Below are 24672 nucleotides of genomic sequence, written 5' to 3'. Positions count from 1 at the left end.
TCTCTCTCTCCCTCCTTTCGTATACTCCTTTATAGTACTGCTCGTACAGGCGGCTAAACTAGAGTATTATTCACGGACTAATATTAGAACAGCAATGATCACCGTCCCGAACAAAACTTTAAAGAAATCGAAACGATGCATCGCACTAGTGAAAAGTTACAAACTAGCAGATTGATGTAAAAGACACAGGAATGCATCGTTCGTGACTTTACGCGATAGCGTGTATATAGATAATTTTCTCTGCATTATGGAAAAGTATACTAGTTGTATTTCAGAAAAATATTGATGGAAAAAGAGAGACAGAGAAGGATAGGGAGAAAGGCACACTTGCCGTCAAAGTTGTGCACTTTCTCCGAATCACAAATATTTAAGTAAATCCTAAATAGATGGTTATTTCGACGAGAACATATTTTAAATCTTACACGTAATATTTCTTCTTATTCCTGACACACGTTAATCCTTTTCAAGAGTTTTGTGTTCATGATAGAGCGCAATCGCCGCGATTGAGCACAGCTTTTTTTCGTTCTGTCAGCTGATGATGTTATCAGTGATCGGTGACAACTCGCTCAAAGTGCGAGATGAGCGCCCCTGTTTGGGAAGGGTACACAACTCCAGCACGGTATTATACGGTATGTCCGCATAGGTCGGTAGACTGAGACTTGTCTCCATAGAACCGGCACAGCTGTTTCATATCTTTTTCTCTCGGTCTCGGCCTGCCGACTCTCATCCCTTGCATCGGTTTGTCCCCTCCATCTCGAACGCACTACGCATCGCTTCCCTTCGCCCGTAGACGCAAATCCTGCATGCCTTTCAAATAGGAGAAGGAACACGGTTCAAAGTACGAAGCCTGCTGAAAACTTTTCGTTTCGTGATAAGTTTCTAGTTTTCTCTTCGGGACCCGATAAACCGCGACGCGATTATTTTTAGCCCTTGATTCATATGAAAAATAATTAATAATTAATTAATTTATAAAAGAGTAAACTTAACAGTCTCTAATTTTCATTTTTTAAATTTGTACTTTTCCATCAGAGCTAATCGATAGAAAATAAAAAAATAAATAAATAAAAAAATGCACGAGCACATGTCTCAGAAATTCGAAATATGCATAATAGAGTGTTTCTTTTATATTCTACAATTTTTATATTTCATGTGACTTCGATCGCAACCTGGCAAGTGACATGAATAAAACATATTTGATATTTTAATACGTGAATTGCATAACAGGTTTGAAACTTCTAGAATCTCCTCCTGACCCGGTTTTTGCCGGTTTCAAACCGCTGCATCAACGAGAATTACTTTCATTATATTAATTCCATACTATCACGTACGAAGATTGTGACTCTTTACTCGAAACAATTAGTTAATTAGCAGACGGAAAATCATTTGCGCGTCGTATTTTATTACATAAAGATTTTTCTCCGTCGTAATTTTTCATAAACAAGTGTACTCGAATCATTATTAGCTTATCATCTTGGCGTTTCTACGAATGCTACTTTTAATGACACAAAGAAATGGAATTATAACGCAGTAAACTCGACTCAACCGCATGAGATGCAAATAAAAACTCTGTTTTTCGAGAGCGTATTAATTTTGGAAAGAAAAATTTGGTAGAAAATAATTCGTACGACGAATTCTCGTTCCGCCAACAGTGGGTAATCTTCGGATCCTTCGCGAGGTGAAGCGCGAACGTATCCGTTGCCGCTATCTTTCGCAGGCTTTTCAAACGGAAGAATCCCTTTTTAAGGATAATGGTGGTTTCGCGTTACGCACATACGCGCGCAGCCATCGAGACGCGCGAGCTCGCTTACGATAGGATGCGATGTTACCTTGCACAACATGTAATTCACTTAATAACGTTCTCTCTATCTCTCCCTCTCTCTCCGCGCGCTCTCCGTCTCTTTTTCTCTCGCTTCTTCCCCCATCGCATCTTGCATTTCCCTCTGCGCAAACACTTTGTGCGAGAGTTAATTACCTGTTACACACTCCGCAGAGTAGAAAATGTCAGTTTCTAATCTCCGTCCATGTAAATCGAGTTCGATTTCTAAGCGACTTTTCGTAAATTTAATCGAGAGATTTCTCGCGGCGAAAAAAATCTCCGTTAAATAAATTTAAAGACAATTGTGCCATTTCGAAAGAATTGACGTGTAACTTTGTATTCGTCAATTCATATCGCTACGTTTCTTTAAAAGTCTTCGCACGTATCTTTGAAATAGAGAGAGAGAACGTGATCTTTTGAACAAAAACTTTTTTTTATCGATACGCGATAAATCGGACGATGATATCATTTTGAAAACGGTCCTGTTTATTTCGAGCGATAAGAATCGCGTTTAACACGCCGGTTAAAACGGAATCACGAGCAAAAAAGAGATCGGTCTTATCTTACCCGGGAAACATTTCGCTTCACGTGCGAAGGCAAAGTCCCTATTTTCCGAGATTACGACCGCCCGACAACACGTCACGTCGGCGCGATTGAGCACCGCTGCGCCCAGGAAACGTTTGCAGCGCGATTAATACCGAGAGGTGTGTACTACCCGGGTCGCGCACGTCGGCTGTCAGCTGTCGTCGAAGAGGGTCCAGAGCACCGGCGAGCGAGTGTGCGACCTTGCCGGCCAGTTGTCTTCGCTCCGGTCGGCTAATTAATGCCGCAGCGTCGCGCGATACACACGCGCGTCACGACGCTGTGATAAGGAACCCGCGGTCGCGTATCGACGCGTCATTGGATTATTATACTTGTCGTAGCGGAGCAGAAATGGGTTCGACACGCTCGTTTCAGATACGTGAACCTTTGACTTTGGGACATGACACGCGCAATTAAACCCCGCGCAATTCGCTCCCGATCGCTTCCGTTGTAATTCAATCAATATAATTTAAGATAATTTAAGTTAATTGCTCGTCTTACAAATGTCTAATCTCTCGTTTAATCTAATTGTGTTAACAATAGTAAGAGTTGAGCGAGGAAAACCGGGACTATTGTAGCCATATCGTAGCCATTAACATTGATTCGATGAGGAAAAGAAATCGAGACCGAGGGGAGATGGAATAATGCAGCACGAAGAAAATTATTAGATTAGATTAGATTAGAAATCATTCAAAATAAAAAAATAAAGTTTATATTTTTTAAGTATATCTATAGCTTTATCATTAAAAATTTGATATATTTTTGAGCATCATGATCAAATTATGTTTCGATCAGTAGACCTGAGACGATACGTTCCTAGTAAGAAACGCGAAATCACGATGCATAGCACGCGCGCTGGACGATCGCAAAGAGTAACAAGTGGGGAACCGATTAAACGAAGCCGCGCGACGTACGTTCCCTCTCGATTAAAATAGCCTGGAAAACTCGTTTGCCCGCAAAGTGTGTCACTGTCACGATAATTGGCGAAAAAGTCGAGTCCCTTCCCTACGATGACACACGCTCCTTTTCTCGCCTCTTCCCGTGAAAATAAAAGGACTCTATCGCGACCCGTCTCTCCTTAATCCAATATCTCTCGTTATCATTATCCGAGAATATCTGCATTCATTATTCACACATTCACGCGATCGCAAGAACCTGTTGTCCTGTGGAGATTTGACGTTTCTATTCTCGGAAAAACTGGCTCAACTATGCTTTTACTCACGTGTATCGCATATCAGCTGTTCATTTTGTCAACTTAGTTAGTAAATTTAACAGATTCTATATCGAATGATTTTTCCCGTATCGCAAAATATTTTTATGGAAAGCCATTAGTGGTAAATTAAAAATTTAATGATCATTATTTCGTGTATATCAAGTATGAAAAAATTGTAATACATCTGGTTTCGAAATTTTAACAAATAATGCATCATTCTTACAATTATTTTTATAATTTCAGATTATCTTGAAATACGTTTTAAATATTATGAAACGTTTTCTATCGTTTTATTACGTTTTCTATCGGATCATTAAGTGATTAAACATCAAACAACTTCAAATTACCGCATGATATCGGAATTAATTCTCGATCAATACGTCATAATTCGCGATGTGTTTCAGATTCGAGTCGCGATGCAGAAACTCCATTCTTCAATCGGACGTTCAATTTATTATTATAGACTATTGTGAGTTTAATATGCTTGAATTTAGCATCTGACAATAGTATCTTAGACTAGTCTGGCGACTCTACCTTCGGGATATTCTATTCATAAAGCCAGGAAAACCAGTGTTTCTCGGTTATCACTTTGACACATTTTATTTCATACGAAACAAAGCATTGTGAAAGTGTTCTTGCCTGAACGATATTTGCCATCGTTAATGAAAAATTGTGTCAATTCGAGAGAACTGGCCTACTGAAGTTAATATTCGAAATCCAAAATTCAATTATTTGATGTGTTAATTCTTTGTTTTTACAACTGCTAATGATTTGATATTTGTATTAAATATTTTTATCATTGATAAATTTTAATATAAAAATTAAATTGGAAAATTATATTTATATAATAAATTTTACTAATTTTTGAACTTTTGATGTTAAATAAGGATATCGACTAAAATAGCAATATTTAATATTTAATAAATTTAAACGCCCCTATCCCTATACGCATTAAACAATTATGCACCTCATGGGGAAAAAAGTGAGAAAGAAACGGGCGTGAATGAAAGGTTACGGGTGTTTATGACGAACGCAAAAACCACGAAAGTGATCAGCGAGGGAGGCGAAATATCGACGGATGCTTAATTTGAGCCCGTCTCAAGCACGTAGCCGCGTCTTCATCGATCGACCGTCACCTTGAATTAAGCGTCTCGAAAAGAATGGCTACTCGATCGCGAAAAAGAAAAAAGGAAGGATGGACGGATAGAGAAAAGAAGAAAAGGATATAAATCTTTAATGAGATATATGATAGCGAGTAATATGAAATATGAAATTACACATGGATCTTGTTGCATTCGTGTCATTTCTTTCTCACTTAAATTAATATCATTAATTTAAAATTAATATCATTTCAAGTAAATTTTTAAAAAATTCATATATAAGTATGATAAATATATCGTAAAAAAATTTTTAAAAGTTTAAAATATTAATTTTTAACATTAATGATAAAATTAAAAATAGAAGAGTTGCGACAATTTCCCGATTTTTGAGTTAAAAATTATATTTTACAGATGATTATATATATAATTTTTTTCTAACTTTTAACGTTTAACTTTTCATTTTCTTGAAAGTTTTGAATAACTTTTTAAAAAATCGATTAAAAAATATTTAGATTGAAACTGATTGAATTAAATAACTTTTTAACTAGTTTTCGTAAAACAAAAAAATTATTCCATCTTCAAATCCGCACGTATTTTAAAAGATTCTTTTTAAACTATCAGAAATTTTCTGAGAAAGAAAGACAGTGATAATATAGAAATTGTGCTAGCAAAGATTCAAGAGATTTTAAAAAGAAATTCGTAAGGTCAAAGACTTTATACAACTACGCATATGCGCTGAGACACCATTATGCTTAACCTTGACAAAATTTCATGCCCTTTGTACCATGCTTTACTTTCACATATGTTCTACAAACACCATCTTCGAAAAAATATTTTTTAAACTTTCATCTGTAGATAAATAATCGTGATATTGTAACATCTACCTCGTGATATTGTAAAAATCGATAATCAATTTTACCCATTCTTATTCCCCGAATTAGTTTACAGCGGATTTAATGAATTTTGTGATTATAAAAAATTTACCTTCTTCCGATAAGAATGATTTTTTCGATTCTTGCGAATTTTTTTTTCTTCTTTCTGAAGTGGGTGTTGTATCCAAGATCCAGACACAGCAGATAACAAAAACGAATTTAAAAAAAATGAATTTTGATCACTTGATATGTCGTACCAAAATTCATTTAAAAAATTCATATTTACTCTTATTCAGCAATACTTTCACTTTATTTAAAAAACCACGGAATGACTTTGATAACGTGATGATATATATTATCAAAATATATACGTGAATTATCACGTGCAAAAAATGTCACGTATTCAATCACTTTTACATTTTTGCTAATAATTACACAATCAGTAATCCGATAATCATTTATTGATCACTTAGTGAATTCTTTTTTATTTAATCCAATCGCATTTAAAAATTTTTCCTTCTTTTGTATTACGCTTCGTTCGAAACACAATCTTTTGTCACTTGCTTCTCTTTTCGACTGATGCCTTCAAAGACAAACCTAATTCTTCAGAAATTGTGACAAAGAGGGATAAATTCCTTTAGCTTCAACCTATAGTAATGCACACACTCAAATCTAAACTTTTGAAAGCAGCTACAGGAAATATTTCTTTAGAAAGAGAAAGCGTGTCACACAAAATAAATAAGATAGTTTATCGAACGAACGATAAATACTGTGCGATTTCGAAATCAACATTGACTATATAAAAATTATTCTTCTACGATTCTTACCATCTTCTATATTAATGCATCTAAACTGATTTTATTAATTAATTCAAAAAAAATTTTGTTTAAGAATGTAAATTATCTTGTATTAAAAAAATAAAATTATTCTATATTACTTATTTTAAGAAACAACATGTAATCAACATATAAATTATTTACGTAAATAAAATATCCAAAACTATTTTTGGCTTTTTAAATAAGATTATATATTTTTTTAAAACTCGATTTTTTAAATTATTCTGGATATTAAAATATTTTAGTTAAAAGTTGACTGAAAGTGTCTCTAAAATATCCTTTACAAAATATATATTTCATATTTTATATCAGAATATTTACAAAAATGAAATATTTTTCTTTTTCGATAATTTTACGCGTTAATTTTTAGATACAAATAATAAAGATTATTAATTTATTGAAAAAATGAATAATTTTATTTAAAATAAAAAAAATAATTTTTTAAATTTCCAAGAAAGTATCTCCATTTGGCACAAATTTGTCTTAACAAAAAATATCTCTCTTGAAATATAATAAATTCTTCTTCTTGGATTTTTTCTCTGATACTTAATATCATGATTTTTTTATACATTATTAGAGACAGATTTCATAACTTAAATTAAATTTCATCTAAAACTTTGTTTTAATATAATCAGCAGCTTGAGAAAAAATAGGGTAGAAATTTTAAAAGAGATAAAAAGGTATATATCCTATGTTTTTTTAGTAAAATTTATTTTTTTAAATAACCTAAAAAGAATAGTCGTAGTCTAGTGAATCATCAAAAGTATACCTTTTTTAATTTTGGAAATAATCTATTTATATATAACTGTCTCTTCTATATAATCTATCTATATAATCTGTCTCTTTTATATAATCTATCTATATATAACTATAATTTCTTATCTTGTGATAAAGAAATTATAATTTCAAAAAATTTTGAATGTGTGTGCGGTCTTTGTACATATCTAAGTGTGTGCTGTGTTATAATGTATAATTTTAATGTAATTCTCAAATAATTTTTGTTAAGAGAGTATCAATATTTTTTTTTTAATCGAATTCGAAAAGAAAATCTGCAGTATAATTCTCAGCCAAAAACACATCTATTAATAATTAATTTTCCAAAATTTGTAAAAATTAATATATAAATTAAATATTATACAATCAAACGTTATTTATACTTAAAAAAAAAATAAAATAAAAAATTGTATACATTCTCTGGTTAATCGCACAAAAGAAATTTCTTTTTTATAAAGAAAAATGGGGAAAATGACTACTAAATAAACATACGCAATATGAAGATGGTGCTGCATAGTACGCAGACTTATAACGAATTGAAAATCACAAACGAAAAGAATTACTTAAGAACGTTAAGTCAGGAGGCCAAAAGCTATTGAGAAACTGACGTTCAAGAAACACCGGACATAGGAATTCCAGAAAAGTTTTGCTAACATGGCGATGGTGTCAGGAAGAGTAGGTAGGCAGATAGGTAGGTATACAGGTAGCTTCTAGTAGGTTTAGATGCAAGGGATACACGGTGTGTGATGGGTGAGGGACGAGGAGCGAGACAAAAGGAAGAGTGGGGCTTGCCGGCATCGAGTCTGCACTGTCGTCCTGCAATAACCGTTCGCTCTTTGTCCGTTCAGCTGCCTCCTGCTTGCCAGTGGTTACCAACCTAGATTTGTCGCGTGCCGTACTCCATCTCTCGTCACCTATCTACTAGTTACTACGCGCGAAAAGACCCGCGCCGACTCGCGATTCTTAACCCGATGTTGCGTAACGTTGCGGTCCAATTGTTATGAGCAAAATTCAGAGAAATGCTCATTATTCTCAATTGAAATCAGACGATATCAAAGTCAAATAAATTTCCGTATTATATATATATATATATATATATATATATATATCGAATTAATTAAATTAATATAATTTTGTAATTAAATAACAATTATGTCCGATTAATCTGATTGATCTAGTTAATCAAATTGGTTCTCGCTTTTTCTCATATGAAAATTAAATATACAATTCCCTATAAGAAAAATAGAATACTTATTTAACAAATACTGTATCTATTATGATTTATGATGATTGATTTCTGTATATGTGATATATTTTTGTTATTTAATCGCACGCTATAATCATTTCCTGTATCGCATCTATTTTTCGAATAATTGCGATGCCCTATAAATGCTTGCTATTTACGTATAAAATATGAAACGCAAGTCACGATAAGCGGTCAATTCAATTTGTTGCGTTCATATTACCATTTGTATATATGTTGCGCAAAAATCATATTAAAATCAATATTTATAAAATATTAAAAATTCCTAACCAATATATATAAACTATTCATATTTTATAAACACGATTATTAAATTCGTAAACAATACAATATTGTAGAAATATAATAAAATTATTTTATTCATTATTTACTCACATTACGACGATCAAAAGTTGACAATACATCAAGATTGTAGTGCTGCGAGTACTCACCTGAAACAAAAATATAACAGAAATATAAATATTACGTCCTTCTAATTAAAATATTAACATACAACGTAACATTTATATCATATCTCGTACTTGTAATTTCATAAAAGCAAGTTAGACAAAAAGGAATATTGAAATTAACATCGTGATATTTGCAGAAAGCAGGAAATGAATCGTGGGAGTAACTAGGGTAAAAAAAAGAACGAAAGCAAGAAAAGTCCGTAGGTGTATAGGGTGGTCAGTATCGAGCGACCTACCCTGACGTAGCATCCCTTCGTATTCCTCGTTTTACCAGTCTTTTCCTCCTTCTCCTCCTGGCCCCCTATACACCGTCCCTCCCTGCCCCCCTCCCACCTCGCGACAACCCACGATCACCAATATCCTTTATCACGATCTCCCACTTACGTGGCTAAGTAGCGTGAATTTGTTTTGATAGCAAGTCGCTGTGCGTTTATCGTACGTGTCATAATATTTCGCAAGATGACTATAAAATTAATTAATCAAAATTATTCAGTGATTAAATAATAAATTTATAATAATTTTCTTTATTCGATACATCTTTCTGTCTCACTGAAATGAAATCTGTCTGAATAAAATAATACATTAATCTGTATTATTTGTTTAATAAAATATCGATATATGTCTGAAACGCACACGTGGTATTTAGATTATACATCTTGACGTATGCGAAATAAATGTTTAAAGCTCCACATTTCCATGAAATAGTCATCTACACCTACGCACGTTATGGTCGATTAGACTCGATTTACCTAAATATTACTTCTATTATTATACATTGATTCGAATTGATTGGAAGAGTGGAAATATTCAAAGGGATAAGAGAACACAAGAGAGCTATTGTGTGGCGCTTAACTCCTTTGATATTTTCATTCTTCGATCGTTGAAACAAACGACGCACATAGTCGAGTTGCATGATTTGACATTTTTAAGGCCATTGCGTCTACGATTTATAAATAGATAAAGCTGTAAAGCTTTCTCCTTTGAAAATTAAAATCTGCGCGGTCTCATTGAATTTAATTTTCGACGTAAAAATAAGCGAGATAAGAATTTGTGACGAAATCTAGATTCATCTGAATTAAGCCAGTTTCAACCTATTATTGATATCGATACATCATAATACTGCGAAGAGAAACTCGCCTCGATCTAGCCACGATCTAGCCACGACGCCGTCCGAAGAAACCACAAGATTCGAAGATGTATCTCGACAGATAGGACGCGCCGAAGTCAATTTAGTATCCGGAGTTACGCATGCTTAGAGAACGAAATTAAACGGGCAAATCTAATTTCCCCTCGGGGACACGAGCGCAGAATCGCGAGCTCTCTCTCTATTTAACTAGCAGCTCTCCTTCCCATTCAGTCAGCAATAGAAAATATAAAAAAAAAAACAAGTAAAACTTGAGAGTTAAAAAAAAAGAAAGAGAGAAATGAAAAGAGATGAGAAAAATATACATTCTCTATTTTCTTTATAATTAGCTCTCTGCTTTAATAATTTGGAGATATAACTGGACATTAAATATTTTGTTTTTGTCTTCAAAAATATTTACTATCACAATAGATTACGCGCAATAAAATGTTACAATATAAAACAAAGTAGAAATGGCGATTAATAAGATTATTTGGGTAACGTTGTATTTGATATTGATGGTTAAATCCTTATAATCTGCGTAATGTATACGCATATTGTTTTATTGTAACATGTGTCGATTATGGTATCGATATACATCAAGCTTAGTTATACACGTCACAATCGTAAAGCCGGACATTCCATTACGTTCAATGTCAAGTTGTAAGCTCCATAATTATAGGTACTCTTAATCATTTAATACTCACTTATAATAATCAAAGAACTATGCCTCGTACACACTTGATACACATGACACACACGTTCGCAAATATAGCGTTTTCCATTCACATTTATTCAGTCCACATCGTTTAACGAAGGAACATCCTTACTGCTCGACTTTCACAATTCAACTAAATGTGATCTTGCCGTTTGACGAAAAGAATGCGTGAAAAGAGTTTTGTTTACGTTTTTTGATCCGTAATCTTCCAAGTCTTTAGTGTTTACATTTCGAGCAAGCGGCCTTCCCGTGTAAAATATTTATATACAATCCACGAAGAGTCAAGTAGTATGGATAATTTATATATATATATACTGTGTTTTATTATTCATTACATTCGCACAATTGGAATATAACTGTCGTACAGTGGAAAAATTCAACACTTGTAATAAGTGAACTTATGAAACAATAATGATTATGTTTTATACAAGATAAGCACATTATTTTAGATAAGCACACACATCGGAATTAAAGAGCAAGTTTATAACGCTCGCAATGATACACAGCGTGAAAAATATATGTGTCACTCGTCTATCAAACGTTTCTAATGGCCAAGATTATTTCGTTCTCGCTGCTTCCGTCTCAATATAATACAGATGAACGTGCGATGAGTGCGATTTAGCGCGCGCATACTGCACAGCTGCTAAAATAGAATCCATCCGAGCGGTTTGTTTAACGATTTATTACATGTGTATGCGATATACCGTGCACGCGAATTACGTAACACGATAAAATCATAAAAATACACGAGGACATGTTATCGCGTTACTTCCACTTTTTTGCTGCTCGTACTTGATAATTTTGAGACAACAAATTTCTGCACAGTTTTCTATTCGATCGATTGATGCATTTCGCCATCTTGCACGTATATTGATATAAATCAAGGACACATATACCTATCTACGTGTGTAGAACCGGTATTTTGTCAGCGAGGTGAAGCCGGAAATTAATAGTTTAAAGTTGGTTGATTTATTTCAACACTTTTTCCAACAAGATATCGCTGCAAGATGAGAAGAGCGAGGAGATTATATACAGATTCTCCGTAAGAGAAATTATCTTTTCTTGAGCCGTTAAATTTACAGCCTCATACGCATCATAGTGAAAATATACAACTCTTGGTCTACAATATATGTCATGTGTTTCAGTTCGTTTTAATGTCGACACAGTCGGAGAGCCACAACCCTCGCGTTCCTTCCACCCTTATATCTGGTGCCAATAACCCCGGTTCTTCTGCTCTATTCTAGAGTTACATCATACCGCGTAACTATAGGCGCTGCTATCATTGAATCAATAAATACCTGCCTCGTGTTGGAGATACATGGCGGCTTTATTCCGAGAATGTGCCTAACGATACGGTAACTGTTTAACTTTTTAACCACGTCGAAAATGTGTCCACGCGCGCTCCGAGATCTTTTATTGTCATCAATTAATTCGGGAAGACGGGTATTTGACATATCGAAAAATACGGTATCTCAAACGTATAGCAACAACGAATGTGTGCGTTCTTAAAATATATTCTCTTACGCGTAAACGTGACGTGTTAAATGATCTCGTGGATAAATTATCCTAAGCAATCGCTGTGTTACTAGATCGTGATGCGACTCGTGACATCGCGTATAAATTGAAACTGTCAAGTTTTTACGTGAGATATGTATGTCTCAAATAGACTTCATAATTATGCAAAATTCCGCAATTTTAAATCATAAAAAATCTGATTTTTACAATCTTTCGAAGTGGCATTTATCTATATATGTTCGTACGATTTGTGCTTTTCATTAATTTTCTTCTATTTTTGCTCTTCGATTATTGATTGAATTTTGTAATCTAAACATAGGTTTATATTGATTCACTATATAAATTTACCGAAACAAGTATTTTATTTACTAACGTACACAGAGTATTTATATTTCCTGAACTTGAAGTTAAATTTCTGCTTATTTAACTTATGTAACTGCTTTTGGCAATCATAAGAAATTAACATAATTTGAGGATCACTGTGAAAGTAAGCACCTTTCTATATATGTGAAACCTCTTTTTCTTTCTTCTATCATCCCCTCGCTTATCCACCGGCAGGATGCTACGGAATCGAGGCAGTATATTCGCTACCATGTGAATTATATATGATGCCAACCCTACCTGAACATAAAACACTGCCGCAGACACCATATGGTTATGAGCGCGGCTTTTGTATGGTGGTTTAACCTCATTTCGCCAACTTTAAGACCGCCTATCGCGGGAGACGACATCGCTAGCAGGGACGTAAAAACCAAGAACTAGGTCAACGATAATTTTCGAGTTGTAATATACATTTACAATACTTTGTAGTAGATTCTACATGTATTCTTAATTCCTAAGATTATTCATTATATAATCTAATAAGTTAGGCGTATAAATAACATATTTTTTTTTTCAAAATATGTAACTATTTAAAAATGCATTGAAAACAGATTAGAAAATAATTTCAAATTTTAAGAGTACTTTATAAAAAGTAACCCATTTTTTATAATCTAAAAAAATATGTTTACGACGTTAATTAACAAGTGACATACATATATCAGAGAAGGAAATTTTGAAAAAGAAATGGTTCACAATCTATATTTTACTTTGCACTTTTCTCACAGATCTTGTAAAACAATCGAGTAAATTTATGCAAGCGGTGAAAAGATCGTGCAAGATGTCACGCAAGGCTTGATGAAATTATTCGCGTTATTAATGCGAAAACAGCGATATAATAAAAATATTAATACTTATTAAGATTTAAATTTTATGAGGATAAAAATAAAAAAAAGATAATATTGCAATAATCAAAGGGAAAATCACGATTACAAACAAATATGACTTGTTCAAAATAAGCTAAATACTCAAGAGAATCTTATGCAAAATCTGATAATCTCGTTAACGTAACACGCCAAATCAGCCTCATATCTAATAATATCCATTTACCATCGCAGGAAAGTGTGGACATTGACTTAAAAAAACAAACTACCGCATTACCATGTCGAGAAATTGAACACGCAAAAATGGGCATGCGAATTGTGACCAATAAAAGCTTTTGATATCAAATTTCGACAAAAATTAAATTTAAACGGCATCAAAATCAAGCGAAAAATTATAATAATTTTTTCAAGTATTAATACATTTTACTTTATTATGAGTATTTTCATTATTAACTTAAAATTTATTTTTTTGTCACTTTGAATTAATTTTCGTTACCTAGTAAACTAAAATGAGTATCGCTGCTTTACCTTTCTCTCTCACTTTTTAGAAAACTTGTCTCCAAATAAATAAATTTGTCCTGCTTATTTAACGCGCTTGAAAATCGACGAGAACGATGTCCATCCTGCATTCCATTGCGCTCTTCGACCTAACAAGCTTAATATCTTATGTATCATACGGCAAGTTTATCTGATATACCGATTAACTAACAAATAAAGAATTTTTGACATTTCGAAAACTTCTTTATATAACAACCAATCAGCATACATCCAATAAATTTACACAAATGAAACATCAGCTTATGACTAAGTTGAAAACCGCTGCGGAACGCTCAGCTGGAGCTCTGACACGAGGTACTCGCGGAGGAAGAGAGGGACGAAGAGACGGCAACAGCGCTCGACGGACGGGTGGCACCACTTCTCCGTGCACGCGAGCAAGCAAGCAAGCAAACACACACACACACACACACATTTCGAAGGAAGAGCAAGCCCAAAGGAGAGAGGAAGAAAGCAGAAGAGAAGCAATCGTGTCGAAAAGAGAGGAACGCGCGCAAACGTATACATTCGCATTCGAGGCCTGACACGGGGGGGCTAGGTTGCGGGGAGCGAAAAGAGAGGAAGCGAGAAGGATAGGTGGAGGGATCTACCGCAGAGAGGGAGAGAAACAGAACGTAGAAACGAACGAGAGAGAGTGCATCGCGTGAAATGTTAGCGCACGCACGCGCATGCGAACGAATATCTCGCTCGATCCCTCCCCCTCCCATCCCTCCGCGCGTTCCATATCTCTCGACGGAGCGCGATTCCGCAACAATTGGCGAACTATCCGATGACACGTACAAGTCGCATCCATCTGAGCTCGATCGCGCGCAGCGCCTCTTGCAACGCGCCGCGAAGGAGTCCCCGGCGCCAGGAAGCTGAGCGAAGCGATGGATATTTTTGCACGATTCCCCGTGTCGGGTTCTCCCCTTCACCGACACGTTGTTTCGAGAATCGCCGTGACGCGCGATTTCCAGCGCACTCGGACATTAACTATAAACTAAACTGTAGGTCGATATATTTATCAAAAGAAACGCTGCAGGGCACGAAGGTGATGTATAAAATACCTTCTATAAATTTTAATTTGAATTTCATCTGTCATATCATAATTACTAATTTTTAATGGGAGCTCTATTTTTATTAGTCTATCTCTCCGATCACGTATATTTGAGATGAAGTATGAAAATTTTAATAAGACGTCCGGAATAAGGATAGCGCTCATCTATCGATGCCTCTCTCGTATCTTTGTTACACCGTTCATCCGCAGAGAACGGAGAAAGTTTCCCGTGCGAGTCACGCAAAAGCGCGGGGGAATCGAAGACGACGGATGTGCAATGTATGAAGGTTACGCAATATCCGTTTTACCGAAGCCGTCGATTGTAAAAAGAAAGGAAACCGCGGGGACCGTGATTATATTGTCGTTGCGCTGAAACCGGGGAGGGGAAGGATGGCGGGGGAGGGCGCTGGCTTACTTAATAAACCGGTGATTTTATGCCGAGTAACCTGGTTTCGATTCAATGACAATAGGGGGTGTGTACACGTGTACGCAAAACGAAGGAGGTTGCGTGCAAAGTTCGCGATGAATTATTCTCTTATTTCTGACATGTGCGTTTCCACATCGATCACAATTATTTTCCTTCGCAAAGAATCCTTGGCGATAATTATTATCGAACCCGATCGCGGATTAATTTTGCAAAAATGAGAAACGGTGGCAAAAGAAATCTACAATCCAAATAGACATATTAATATTAATATTTAATGTTGTTCAAATAGATAAATTAAAAAAAGAAGACAATTGCTTTTAGACAAAATTAGAATGTGTAAAGTGGTGACGGGACTCGCGGATCGATATTTAACGCTTGAATTATTTCCTCAAGTATTACTCATCTAGAAGCGAGTGAAATGGTGAACTTTATTTATCATTCAAACGATAATTTTGTAATCCGTGGTGTTCGACACTTTCTGTATCCGCATGCAAAATTATTAACATTGTTAATAAATGTGTTTAACGCAAACGTGAACCAAGCTCGTGCATAAATTCGACACTCATTTTCATTCTGCCTTTGCTCTATATATTTTATATCGTTTTCAAATTACACATGTAAATCAATTAGTAGATTAGTACAATAATTTTGTTATTTGTATAATTCGATCTGCTTTAAATTAATTATGACTTAAGAAGCTACATAACGGTAATTAAATTCCACGAATAATTTATTATTTTAAAAATACTAATTTTAAAAATATTATTCAGCACCATGAGACGATTATCAATCCTTAAAATTAATTTCTGAAACATCCCGCATAAATATAATTGGTAAATTAAGTCTGAGGAAAGCCGAGATTGTTCGTCTTATTTGTATACCTATTTTCATAAGTATTATACATGTAAGGAGAGAGCCTATAAATAATAAAAGAGTGAGGAATTCATTCAGGATTCAGGATGACAATTACATTATTATTCCGACGGTATCCCCTACAATGGCGATGCTCTTCCTTCCTCTCTTTGATTCCGTCAGGAGAGCCCAACACAAACGCGCGTAACAAAGAACTCACGCTGAGCAGCCTGAATTGAGACTGCATTGTCTACATTTGTGAGTTCGATTTTTTTTCGATGCAGAATAGATGTTGTTATGTCGAGAAATCCCCAAAAGTTTTTTAAACGGCGGAATTTTAAACCGGTCAACGACCACGAGACCATTTTTAAATCAGATCGTATTATATGTACACGTATAGAATATCCTGTCACTTATCATCCAACACTTTTGGAATTATTAATTTTTCTCTGATATACGTGTCAAACAATTTGTATTTTCGGTGTTTAAATTTGAAATAAACGTTAGCTAAAATTAATAAAATCTTTATCACACTTGCGGCAAATATTCGATCGTTTCAAGCTCGCGATAAAATGGAAGGATTCGCAGCAGAGTACCAGAGTTTCGCGCATATCCTTTTCCAAATTGTCGAGTTAGAAATTTTTGTAATTAGAGTTAAGTTTTCGTGACATATGCACCTATTTTTTATCATTTTTACCTTGTTTTGAATTTCAAGTTTTATTTTTTTTCCATTACAGATTTGCAATTTTAGTTTTAGTTTATGTTATTGTTGTATTGTCACTATTTGTAATTTTGCAGTAAAACTAAAATGCAATATCGAAAGCTATTTTAAATCGAAAAAAGAATTAAATAAAATAAATAATAAATAATATACACCGCCATCAATGTCGCTGCGTTATCTGTATCCATAACTTCATCTATGCGTAACGCATTTCGTCATCTCGGTGCGCGATGGATTCCGTATTTTTTCGCCATTAAAACGTACGTCACTAGGCGCGGTAATGAAAGTCGCGCGCGATAGAAGCGCGGCGCACCTGGCGCGGTAAATCGTTACACGTCGGTTGCAACGCGCAGCGATCCTTTATTGCGGGACATTTATTTTCTTCATATACGATCTCGGAGAGTAGAGTCTGGCGAGTTAACGCGCTCTCCTGCGATGTCTATAGACTGTAATATTTTTTTTCTTCCTTTTCCCTTGTGACTATAGCGTTTCGACCCCATCGACAGCAATCGTGCGCAAATAATATTCGTATTTTTTTTTTTCGATCGCGATAGTCGGGTATAATTAAGCAAATGTGACGACGATGTAAACTGATCGCTGTTCTTTAAGGGAGCCGATCTCAGCCCTTTATACCGTATTCATGGACGAGCGAGCCATCTAACTTGTACGTGACCGGCCAGATTAAACATGTCGCTCATTACACTCGAGAGCGAACCATGTGTTCGCGAGTGAACAGCCGAGAGGAGATATCGGCGAAACGTATACCGGGGGTCACCGGTGCTTGGAGACCGTAAAATTTACGTCAGTATCTCGTACGAGTTTGGCTCGCCTGTAAAAATGTCAGTCGATATGTTATCTTTATGACAGAATCGAAGAGCGGTTCCTCCGGAGGGTGCGAAGCTCCAAGAGACGAAGTCGATCTTAAACTGTCGCGGACAAGGTCGCGGCAAAATCGTAAAGGAACCGTTAAATACCGGGTAGTCGAAATCGAACGGCGTTCGAGTGCGATACGTTTTCGAAGCGACCGCGAGATCTGGAAAGCCTCAAGGCCGCAGGAAAGGGATCGCCCGAAGCCGTGCATGCGTCATACGTCCGGAATGTAACACCCTCCGTCTTGTCGGAGCGCGGCCGTAAAGGGGCAAACGTCTCGGCGAGCATATGATTCGACCGGTCGACGCGACGCAAACATCGACGCGCGTGTGTCTGGTCGTGTTCGCACCGTCGAGAGACGCACATTTTTCGGGGCCCCGAGCGTTCACCGGGACCGTGCGCTTCATCGAGAGATTTGCTCCCGTGTTTATTGTGTGCCAAGGAGAGGCCACCCAGCCAAGAGAAAGATAGAGACTCGTCCGACAAACTCTCACACATGTACCAACGAAAGAAGCCCGGACCCTCGCACGCACTATACGAACGCGCTCGTTTTCGAGATCTCGCCGATGATCCGTGAGCAATTCAAATGCATCTCCAGGCTCTTATATTATTTTGGTCACGCCCGGGAGACACTGGTAGAAAATCCCCCTCGGAAAATGATTCCATTCGTCTCATTTTATAGAAACTGTAATCATTATTCCTCTTTCCTTTTCTAAAAAGGAATCTGCATAAAACGAATACGTAATTTGTTTTATATTTTTCGAAAAAATGTATAATATATTTTATATATTTTATTTTATTTTTCTATATTTTCGAAAGAAAAAAAAATGATTGCAAGGGACGACATCGCTAATTGTAGACGGCGCATCTCTGTAGAATGCTTTTCCTAAACATCTCCTCAAATAAATTTACGGCTTACCACACATAACAATAAAGGGTAGCTGCTACGTCTCGTTTTATGACGTATTCTTCCCCCTCGCCTGGCGATAACCAAGGTGCGCGCTTTCAGGGAAGATCGCGGGACCGGCTGGCGTGGTGAACGTGATTATAACCGCGCTCGTGCGATTCGCTCGTAAACATAATCAAGCCGAGGCAATACCGCGTTCGACTCGTTCCGAAAGACGCGACCGGCATGTCCGGCGGAACCGCTTGGGTGGTCGGAACACGACCACGAATTCCAACCGTTCCCCGAAGCGTTCCGAGAAGGCCCGTTACATATCTCATGCGCGTAACGTCGCATCGGCATGTTTCGAATCTCGCGAGATGCGACACTCTTGCTCTCATTAAAACGGAATGATAAAGGAAAAACGGAAGTCGGACACATCTGCCCGTAGCTTCGTCACGACTCTTTGATCCGCGAATCGAGAGAAAGGATTTAAAGGAGCGTGCAATATTGCATGCAAATAATTTCTCGACAAAATATATGCAATGATTCGCGTTATGAAATAATTTTTCATAATTTTTTCATTGATTATTATAGAAAAAATATCGTCTTTCCGACCGCAATAATTGCACAAATTAATGACGTAAATTAGCGATGACTTTGATGCATATTTGCATTTTATTTTGCGATGTAATGTTCGAAGTTGCATCGGCCTCTCTCTTTCTCTCTCTGACAGTTGGCGATATTCAAAGACAATAATGGCAGCGTTATTAACGTGCTTAAAGTGGCTATTACGGATAAGTTACGGTTTAAGAGTATAATTATACGCTTCTCACAAGACAACTTTGTGAGATTTTACAGAATGCTACGGACAGATGTGTGCGTTCTATGACGAGCGTTTTTCGACTGTGTACACAGAAAAGAAGAAATTTCTTGTTTTGAAAATATCTTTAATTTCAACAAGATTTCATGGAAATCTTGAAAAGATGAGATATTTTCAAAACAAGAAATTTCTTTTTTCTTTCGTGCTAATAATAGACATGATAAAGACCGATAATGCTGGCCGATACTTCAAAATAGCCACTTCGAAAGTGAAGTTTTATCTGTCGGTGCATGATAATTTGTAAATCTCGAAATGCCACCTGAAACTTCACTCGACAAAGCGGATCTCCGTGTCTTCTGGCAATAATTTGTGTCTTCTGGAAGCGCTTCCTTGAACGCTATTGGCATAAGTTCGCGCGCATATACAATTCCGATTATCGCGCAAACATCGCGTTGGACGATGTAGCCTTGAAATTTCTGCGAATCGAACACAAGGCAATCTGCATTTCACAAAGATAACGCTTCAGCGAGTCGCTGTGATGACGACTTGTGGTTTTTTTATCGAACTTTTAACGAAGCAAAAGCCGTTATCGTTCCTATCAACGAAACTTATTCGGATAAAAATGGATAAAAATTTGTAACTTTTACAATATTACATATCCCTATATTACTAGTACTATATTACTATATATTATGCACGACGTGTATATAATAAAAAATGATAGACAAAATTTTATGATTATTCGCGTTTTAATTAAGTACGTTAAAAACAATTGATTATATATTAACGTATAATAAAAAAATGTTGAATATTAAATGTTGAATTTTTTATTCGATATCGAACGAGATAAAGAAATAAAAGAATTTAATTTCTAAATCCCTCGTGCACATCCGATACTGTGTATCCGAGAATTAAATGTCAGGATGTAACAGCGAACGCATCCTGGGACCGTTATGATAACACTTGATCGTTATCGGCGACTGCTGCTTAGTCATCTTATGAATGGCATTTCAAACGAAATTTCGTTCGTCATCATCCGCGTATAATAACGTGATGAGAACCGCTGCGATTCATTTTATTTGTGCCTCAAGCATGAGGCGCGATGCAAATCGCGCGCATAGAGAAACGTAGCATCATCGGGTACCACTATTTCTGGCCTTTTTTGTCATCGTTATGTCCTGTTAACTTGTTGACCAAGGTTTCGATTTGGCGGAGACGCGTTTCGCGGTCATGAACGGACGCGATCGTAGGTGGAACAAAAGTCCGAATGACCTTTTTATTTTTTTTTCATCGCCTTCGTGACAAAAATTTATTCCTTTCGTTTTACGATCATGTGTTTATCGATCGATCTCATGTGTGAAATTTTTCTTACTATTCTTTTCGGAATATAATTTAGATATAATTTAGATATATAGTTTAATCCGTCATATATTTCGATTTTTATTTCTGTTTACAAACTGATTGAATTAGAGATAAATAGCAAAGTCTAGCAGTTAATTTCTCGAACAAAATTCTAAATTAATTCGATAAAATAATCCGAGATTTCGAATTAAGAATTCGATATCTCGGATTAAGGGATTCGTGTCCTTCAGCACGTGAAGAATTTAAAACCGGACGCGATGTATCCTTGAGACTATGCTACGTGTAAAAAGGCCCGTCTAGCATTTAGTCACATCACAGATTCGACCAAAACGGAGAAATAAATCTGATTCTTATGAACCGACACTCAGAGACGAATAACCGAGATGCCTAATACCACAGACCTATACAGTGTCCTAAATTGTCGGTGGGCGTCCGGCTAATGGGTCGTAATGAAAGTTGTCGGGCTAGCATAATGACTATGCTGAAATGTTGAGTTCTCTCGATCAGCTTGAAGGGAAACATTTTCGATGGAAAAGGGATGAACGGGCGCGTGTGCAGCGATTAACAAAAATTCTTTGGTCCTGACAAATTATTATCTATTTGGTCGGCAAAATCTTTCTGATTCGTATAATATTAGACGAACGAAACGCAGCGATTTTACAGTCGTTTCGGTCTCTAATCGAGAGGTATAACATAGCTGTTTCTTGTAGTCCTTTTATTCGTGTAATAAAGTAAATTCAACAAAATAATAACAAATTTGCAATAACACTTTCCAAATCAGCATTGTTGGAAAAATTATTCTTAAATGTCCGAAAATCAAATATATAGAGGAAAACATTCGCAATTATTTTATCTTTAACATAGATTTTTATATTATCTGATGTTAAATATTCATATTTAACATAGATTTTTATATTATCTGATGTTAAATATTCATATTTGTTACACAAAAGTATGTAAAAAATATACAATACTATGAGAGAAAAAAATTTAATATTTAATAAAATTTAAAAGAATATTATCCACAATAATTAAAAAAAATATTTTTCCACAATAATTCTAGGTACAATGCAGTAAGATAAAAACGTAAAATAATTTATGTTATGTAACAATGAAAAAAAGGTAGTTTCTTAAATATAAATTAATTAATATTACATAAATTAAATCATTTGATTAAATTCGATTTCCTTTCTGCTTTTGCAGATAAATATCCCATAAATCAGAATAATATCTCTTAGCAAAATGTATTGAAGAATAATCAGCTATTAATTGAGCACTTTCAAGGTAAAAGTTTCGATCAAAACAACACAGTGTCTCGTTCGACAGGATGAGTATCGCTGCAACTGATCTCGCTGGTCTCGTTCAGCAAGTGACTCACTCTCGAGGTAACGTCGGATAAGAATGAACACGAACAAATAACCTCGAGTTTCTTTCTCCTGTACATCGCACCGGTTCGATTTGCGGGATCGTCCCCGAATAGCCGCCGATTGAGCACCACTGGAGCCGATCTAGTCGGAGTGGCATCCTTCGTGTGTCGCGAGCCACGGCTCCCTCTGACACGTGTCATTCGTGGCACCAGACGGCTTTGAATAAGAACGAACAGCGGTCAAACGACAAAACGATTCCGTACGTGTCGCGCGCGTTAAGAACCGATCTTGTTGCTCGAGAAAAATGGAGAGAGAGAACCATGTAATTTTCCTTTCATAGTATTATAGAGACTGTTGAAGTAAATTTAACAATATTGTCACATAGAAATTATTTTTATTTAATGTGTGAAAATTGTTACAGCGAAAAAGCGTCGCTTATATTTTCTATCAACATAAGTAAGTCTTCTTTAAGCTTGATAACTCCTATTAACGTCAGAATCAGAGAGTAAACAATATTGTTTAACTTGTATGGATGATATTTTTTTCTATATTTTTTTTTAATTTTTAATGTAAGATTAATTCCTTGTCGCAATATGCTTTGTTACTTGAACTTTGATAATGTATTATTAATAACTCGATGAGCAAAATTCTTATAAAACTGTAATCATATACTGTTCTGATAAAAATTATCGAGATGGAAAACATTTTGAATTGTTTGTGTACATGTCGAGTGAATCATAATAATTTTATTAATATAATAATATTTATTTGCATCATCTTTTTATTTTTACACGATTAAAAGTAATATTTCGAGCAACTATTATTTGTTATAATATCCTTACAATATCATAAAAAACATACAAAACATACGTAGACAAAATTTCAAGAGAAAGTTTACTCAAAAAATGATTTTAATTTTATAATAAAAATTCTCTCAAAATTCCCCTAAAAAGTTATCTCTATTATCTTTTATTATCGCGCAATCATAATCATAAATTATTCTGTCAAATCTGATATTGTTGTATAAAACTCTCGATAGCCAATCACTTACTCAATACGATCGTTTTTCAGATATAAATTGGGAATCACGCAAATCGAGCGGCGATGCCGCAAGGAAAGCGTTTCTAGATCTGGTTCAGCGCGGTTAGCTTCTCTCGGCGGAAATCGTGATTCCCATAGCTTTCCCCCGCATCGGTGGCCCACCATTGTTCGCGGCGCGTTATGAATGAGCGGAACGCGAGACTTGAACACGCGCGCGTATTCGAGTTAGACTCGATCGAGAATGAGAAAGGAAAAAAAAGAGACGAATCGTGCGAGAAGATGACCGCGATTATCGACGATCCTGTTGCATCGTATCGGATCATGTTTCCTGTCGATCCCCTCCCTCGCACGAATTCGCTATCAATCGGACGATAACGCAAGACTGGAATATCAGTAGTGTAATTGTGCGATATGTTCCTTAAATTGAAGAAAAAATGATTTTGCATCGATTAGAATCTTTAAATAAAGTCGAGAAAAATTTGTGAAAATTATGACTTTGATTATGAAGTCGATAATGACGAAGAAAATGTTTGCAATAGACAAAATAAAGAAAAAAAAATTGTATTAAAGGAATTGGGGCTTTTTGTAATCAACTTGATTTTGTTAAAAATATTGATATATATGAAACATTTAACAAATCTCAATTAGAGTAAGATAAATGTAAAGTTTCCAGTTTCTTATTAAGCAAGGAAGGAAGGAAGGAAATTGTTTTACAGACAACTCTGAAACGTTGCATCCTCGTTATAAAGTTTAATCACTTCATTAATCGTAAGATACGAATATAGCGTACACTGTAAAAAATATTAAAAATTATATGAACAATAAATGAGTATAATAAAATTGCACAATTATTATTCGTGTAACTTTTAACATTTTCTTACAATGTATGAAAATGATGTAAATGTTTGCAAGTTATTATTTCGAATTTTCGCATTAATCTGGTTTATTGATAAACATTTCCGATATTTCCGTCTTTCATATGCGACTAGGTTTTTCGTGCAATCATGCGAATTAATTAATATCAACTTCATAGTAATTTCGTATGACGCGAACGTGTTACCTATCACCTTTATAGGCTGATGGCGATTCGTATAGGACGAGCACGTCACATTACACACGTACAACACACATCGATGACCTAACGTCATCCGATGTGGGGAAGTTGTTATCGTTCATCTTTGCACGCGACATTTATAAAGTGCACCCCGATGACGTTCACATTTACGTATTACTTAATATCACACGCTCGGGTACGTTGACAACGTAATAAT

At 35.5% G+C, this 24672-nt stretch overlaps 1 protein-coding gene across 3 annotated transcripts in view; it reads right to left on the bottom strand.

The window, feature by feature from the left end:
* Positions 1–24672, bottom strand: part of LOC105248674 (neurogenic protein mastermind) — a 143437-nt gene that overhangs the window by 114910 nt on the left and 3855 nt on the right. Inside the window, exons 1-2 of one of the 3 annotated variants that reach the window (XM_020026705.2) lie at positions 10737–10878; positions 8833–8888 (exon numbers count right to left, since the gene is read on the bottom strand). The exons of 1 other annotated variant lie outside the window; for it this stretch is intronic. The gene's annotated coding sequence lies outside the window, so the exon portion shown is untranslated. Of the gene's footprint in view, positions 1–8832; positions 8889–10736; positions 10879–24672 lie in introns of those variants that run through there. One more of the 3 variants, XM_011253594.2, reaches the window with a different exon arrangement.

Source organism: Camponotus floridanus, unplaced genomic scaffold, assembly GCF_003227725.1.
Source record: "Camponotus floridanus strain SB8 unplaced genomic scaffold, Cflo_v7.5 scaffold173, whole genome shotgun sequence".
NCBI classification, from domain to species: Eukaryota; Metazoa; Arthropoda; class Insecta; order Hymenoptera; family Formicidae; genus Camponotus; species Camponotus floridanus.
This window is presented reverse-complemented; position numbering and strand designations above follow the sequence as displayed.